The sequence below is a fragment of the Aotus nancymaae genome, unplaced genomic scaffold, assembly GCF_030222135.1.
Source record: "Aotus nancymaae isolate 86718 unplaced genomic scaffold, 86718_ANA_hifiasm-v0.15.2.pri h1tg000058l, whole genome shotgun sequence".
Taxonomy (NCBI): Eukaryota; Metazoa; Chordata; class Mammalia; order Primates; family Aotidae; genus Aotus; species Aotus nancymaae.
Genome location: NW_026988472.1, coordinates 45559538 through 45566133, shown reverse-complemented (window position 1 = coordinate 45566133; position 6596 = coordinate 45559538).

Genomic DNA, 6596 nt, shown 5'->3' with positions numbered 1-6596 from the left:
TTTGTTTTAAAAGTTTTTGATTAAAATTACCCTATTGTAAGGAATTAATCAAGCCTAAAGCACTTTCAAAATCACTTCACTCTCTGATGAAGATACTTTACCATTTGTAAAAATATTTTTGCTTCCTATAAAACCCAGCGTCATGTATTCTAACATAGTGGTTCATATTAGAATCAACTGGGCCCAAAAGACATACTCATTTCTTAGGCCTGCTCAGAATATAAGAGGACAAGGCCCAGGTATTGGTATTAAAACAAAACAACAACAACAACAATAACAACAACAACACACACACACACACGCACACACACACTCCAGGCAATTTAAACATGCTGCCATGGTGAAAAGGCTGGCTGAAAAGTCAGATCTAAAGCACAGACTATCATAGGCAACAGAATTGGCAGGTAAACTGGGAAAATATTGCCCCATAGAGATAGTAGGGACATTTCCCTGTTTTGGCCTTGAGGGGAGGTGGGAGGGCAGGAATAGTCCAGAAGAATAAGTTTGGTATGTAACAATTTAGCAATGATTCACTTTTTTAATTGCCGCCCTGTATGATACAGTCTTCCTGGGGAACAGCTGGTGGGGAAAGAGCCAGAACTAAAAACCCCACCTGGATCCCAGCATTCTTGCATTACAGTTCCCCAGGAAGACTGTTTTAATGCCAATACCTGGGTGTCCTCTTATATTCTGATTCAACCAGTCTGAACAGGGCCTAAGAAATGAGTATGCCTTTTGAGCCCAGTTGATTCTAATATGAACCACTATGTTAGAATACATGATGCTGGGTTTTATAGGAAGCAAAAATATTTTTACAAATGGTAAAGTATCTTCACCAGAGAGTGAAAAAAAATAAACATTTAGCATTGTATATTTTTCATCCATTTATAAAGCACTGTATGGCAAAATGATAAAGAATTTACAAAGGATTTTTTTTGGCAATTTGTAATTCAGACAAAATTTGATCATATCAGGAAAATGGGCCTAGTGTTTTGGCTGTTTTCTATAGCTAAATATATCTTATACTGGAGATTGGCAAATTTTTCTGTAAAGAGGCAGGTAGTAAATATTTTAGGCATTGAAAGGTAGGCCACAGAAAAGAAAATTGCAAAATCTTTAAAAAATATATTATTTAAAAATGTGAAAAATAAAGCCAGGCACAGTGGCTCATGCCTGTAATCCCAACACTTTGGAAGGCTAAGACAGGATGATTGCTTGAGGCCAGGAGTTTGAGACTAGCCTGGACAACACAGCAAGACTCAGTCTGTACAAAAGTAAAAAAAAATAAAAACAATTTGCCCAGTGTGTTGGCACGCACCTGTAGTCCAAGCAATTCTGGAGGCTGAGGCAGAAGGAAAGCCTGAGTCCCGGAGTTTGAGGCTGCAGTGAGCTATGATTACGCCGCTGCACTCCAGCCTGGGTGACAGAGCAAGACCCTGGGCAGGGTTTGATGATCACTGTGTTAAACAATTAAAACATATATTTGGATAAAAATGAAACCACTTGCTTTTATGTAACAACAACTGTTAAAAGCTATTGCTATATGGAGAGATTGAATCTGGGCAATAAAGAGACTTGCTGAAGAAGTTTTTACTCAAAGCCTGCATGGAAGCCACCATCATGTGCCCCCATGACAAACTCATCCTAGGGAATTGTCCAGTTTAAGCACTGAAAGTCTCAAGTCCCAGGAAACGAGGATGACTGGTTATTTTACATCTGTGACTCTTTGAAAGGTTTCTTTATGGAAAATCTAGGATCAAATTGAAAGGGAAAAAACTTGAGATGGAAATGCTTTCAGGAGCTTTACCATATAAACAACAGGCAAAGCTCCCAGCTGGAAAACTTTAAAGGGAAAGTTCTAAGAGAATATTTTGCAGTATTTTTTTGGCTTGAGTGCAATGGATTCTAAATCTACCTTTCCATTAACAGCACCAGTTCAACAGGCTGTAAATGAGGAAAGTGATTATTCACAAGGTGTGTCCGTTCTTTTTTTTAGAACCACTTTATACATCCTCTGGATATGATAAATGCTGGGCATTGTGATGAAACACGGCCCAACCTGACTACTCAGAAGTTACAGGATTTAGAATTATTTCAGGGGTTTGCCCGAAGAGGACATGTGCCATGAAACTAGCTGTGAGCCTAACGATGACTAAAAACATTACTAGTAGAGACTATTTCTGAAACAGTCCAGAATAAAGTGGGAGCAATTTTCTCAACATATTATTATGTGCATCTGTGATATTATTATCATTAATTTGAATCTTTAAGACTGGAAGCTCAAAGCTCAAAAGGCGATTTTCTCTGAAGAACTTGTCTTGAAATTAAGTACATGACCTCCAGAGAAGCTTTGTTATAACCACATGGTTTTCCAGTTGTACTTCAGGCAAACAGGAACCCTTCTTAAAACATAAATATTAAAAAGCAGATCCGATAGTTCAAAAGAGGATGCCATTGGCTAAAACAAAATCAAGAATATAATTTAGAACCTTTTACAATATTCTTTCATTTTTTTCGGTTTATCCATATTTTAATCCCATGTTTGAATCTTTGAATGTGTCTTTTATGATTCATCCTATTTGGGATCATAAAAGTACCTTTTGGCTGGGTACGGTCACTCTCACCTATAATCCCAGCACTTTGGGAGGCTAAGGTGGGCAGATCACTTGAGGTCAGGAATTCAAGACCAGCCTGGCCAACATGGCGAAAACCTGTCTCTACTAAAAATACAAAAATTAGCCGAGCGTGGTAGTGGGTACCTGTAGTTCCAGCTCCTCGGGGAGGCTGAGGCACAAGAATTGCTTGAATCCCGAAGGTGGAGGTTGCAGTGAGCTGAGATCCTGCCACTGTACTCCAGCCTGGGCAACAGAGTGACACTCCATCTCAAAATAAATAAATAAAAGCACCTTCTTTTCTGGGCTTCACGTCAGCTTATCATCAAAAGTCATTGCTTCCTTTGAAGCTGTGACTATAGGTAGCTCTGTTCACAAAGTATTGCTGCAGAATCATTGACATTGGAAAATACTCAGCATTTAAATGGGCCTTCTTTCCCTTTGCATGGTGTAAAATTGGGGGAAAAGAGGGAAGACCTATTTAGGTAGCAGTTTGATGTTTTAGCTCTACAAAAAACACAGTGACAAGTGTCTTTTCCTAGATGGAAACAAACGTTTTCTTTTGCTATAAAGGGAGTTGGATGTAGCATTAGAACCTCAAAGCAGGAAAGTTCAGAATGGTTCAAGCATTTGTAAGGAAAGGAAAAAAGGACCGGGGGCTGTTAGGGTTCACTGAAATGGCCATGGAGGAATTTTAAGGAAATAGAAAGTACTGCTTCACCTCCTTTCCCAGAATATGTCAATGTGTATTGCAATATAAATATATTAATAAATATGCATGCAATATCTGTGTTAAAGGTTCTATTAGTTCCTATTTACCCCCATTCACTCAAATCCAAAAGGCAAGTAGACATCAACTTCCTGTTTCAGCTAGTGAAATCAGGAAACTCTTATTCATTTTTCATAACATTTTATTTATTCTTATTTTTTTGAGTCAGAGTCTCACTCTGTCACCCATGCTGGAGTGCAATGGCGCGATATCAGCTCACTGCAACCTTGGCCTCCTGGGTTCAAGCAATTCTCATGCCTCGATCTCCCTCATTCTCCCGAGTTGCTGGGATTACAGGTGTGTGCCACCACACCCAGCTAATTTTTATATATATTTTTAGTAGAGACAGGGTTTTACTATGGTGGCCAGGCTGGTCTCAAACTCCTGACCTCAAGTGATCCACCCACCTCAGCCTACCAAAGTGCTGGGACTATAGGCATGAGCCACTGCGCCTGGCCCATTTTTCATAACATTTTAATACATAAATTCGAATACCACTGGTTGTACACAAGGTAAATTTTTCTAAATAATTTTCTGAGGTAATCATAAATATGGGAACCTTTTTTTCTTAGTGGATCTTGTAAATAGGTAAGGACTTACTTTGCTCTCCTACAAAACTTTCCAAGGAACAATAGCTAACTTTGAGCCCCACCCAATCTCAATCTTGGGGCCTGAGCCACATGGCCCTGCTGCACCTGTCCCCCTACGCCTTCTACTGCCCCTGTGGATCCAATACCCGGTTTAAATATTTTTCGCATGAAGATCTATTTTATGGCTCCCTGCTGCCCTTTCCTCCTAGGGTCACTCAGAACCACCGCTCCCTCTCATGGTGCCCTGAAGACTGGTCATTGAACCAGAGTCTCTCAGAATCATCTGGGGCTGGAACTCTGCAAACCTTATTGCCCCATTGCCATCTGGCTCCCTTTTTGGCTCCGCCAGTAGGGGGCGCAAAATGGAGGTACAAGCTTAGAGGATGAGTAACTTCCCATTTGCTTGTTGATCCCATGAACGTTATCTCAGGCAGGCTTCTTTGCCCTGGCCACAATTGGTTCCCATTTCCAGCATTATTTTCCAGCCCCTTAAAGGTACCAGTGCCGGCTGACTGAGAGCTGCCTCCCCAGAGGCCTGGGCCTCAGCGCTTTGAGGGTTCTCCTCATAGATTTTAGGTTATGTTAACCCCAGTTCTTCCATTTTTTCCCCCGCAGGCCTAGGAGTGGCTGTTGTCTTCAGTAGTAACAGCTACCTCTGTTTCCTCCATGTTCCCACCTTTTCTTTTCAGTCTTCTAATGCCCATTTAACTGAGTCTCTATATTCAATATTAAAATTAAAATAACAGGTGTGTTTCTCCCATTCTCAATGATCCTGCCTCCCAGATCTTCACACGCATTTCTATTGCAACTCTACGACACCTTCATGGATTGACCACAAACCAAGGGTTCTGCCCAAGGGTTCTCTGAGAAAAACCTATCTCCAAAAAAAAAGGCTGGGTGTGGTGGCACACGCCTGTAATCTAAGCACTTTGGAGGCCAAGGCAGGCGGATCACCTGAGGTCGGGAGTTCAAGACCAGCCTGACCAACATGGTGAAACCTCGTTTTATAAAAAAAAAGAAAAACCTATCTCCCTATCCCAAATAGCCTGGGCTCCAGGGCATTCTTATCACTCATTCCATCCTTCACAGCATAACTGACATTTTACTCAAGGTCACTGTTTAGGAGAGAGTTCACCTCTGCCCAGAAGGACTTGCCTTAGCTGATTAGAGGACTCTAGACCAGCCCTAAGATTCCTCATTTTAGTCCCCAAGGCACTTTTTCTTAGATACACTTACATTCTTAAAGCTAAAATGGACTTTTGGAATTATTTATCATCTATTCTAACCTTTCATTCTAGGGAGGATCTATAAATTATATGTTTTAAAAAATTACAATCATGGATAAATAAAAAGAAATGGTTAAATAGACAATTCAGAAAATACTAATTTTTCCCATGTCTGATGCTGTAAGGTAGCCAAGAAATCCAGAAGAAGTATTTTGTATATGTGTGTATATTTTTTAATACAAAATACATACTTTTATCTTTAACCTGGGTCTACACATTGAGGGTTACCATCTCAATAAATGCCAGGTTCAGGAACTTGTAAATTCTATAGAGAACTAAAGCAATTTTCCTGTAATTATTCAGCAGCTGTCATTCCTGAAAACTGTAATTGCAGTGAAATAGAATGTTCCCAAATCATGATGAGGGGAGGCAATGTTCTGTGATCTGGGGCATGCAATGCCAATGAGGAACACCGCATATAATCTGTGTATCTAGAATATAAAATGGAAATACTGCTAGGGCATATGAGGTCACCATTTGTTCAATTATTCAAAATCTCTTATAATGTTTTGGTCTCTCAAGCATCCATGGCCACATTCTGATACGATTTCATTTAATTCTCTGAATGTTCAAGTCTGATATCTGATTATGGTATTCTCATCTCTATAAAAATAGCTACAAAGGTTGGTTAATAGATACAAAAGTACCACTAGATAGGAGGAATAAGTTCCACTCTTCTACAGCACTATTGGGTGGCTATGATGAACAATTTATCGTATATTTTCAGCTAGCTAGAAAAGTGGATTTTGAATGTTCTCACACAAAGAAATGATGAGTGTTTGAGATGATAGATATGCTAATTACCATGGTTTGATCATTACACATTGTATACATGTATCAAAATATCACATTGTACTCATGTATATGTACAATTATGTGTCAATTTAAAATAATAATAAAAGTAAAAAACCCCCTTATGTACATTGAAAAAGCACATGTAACAAAGAATTCTGAGTTTTTTTTCCCCATAAATGTAAAACAACAGAGCTGAAAAACAGGACTGGTTCTCTGTAGTTAAGTTTAAATGTCCTTGTTCCATTTAACACGGTGGTTATCTACTAGTTATCTATTGACATATAACAAACTACCTGAAATCTAGGCAGCTGAAATCAGTTAACATTTCTTTTATTACACTTTAAGTTCTGGGGTACATTTGTGGAACATTTTTTGTTTCACAGTTTCTGTGGGTTAGGAATTCAAGAGTGCCTTAGATGGGTAGTTCTGGCTCAGGAGCACTCGCGAGGCTGCAATCAAGCTGTGCGCCAGGGCTGCAATCATCAGCCTACTGCTAAGTATTTCATTTCTTTAGTTGCTATTGATAACTGGGTTTTTCAATTAT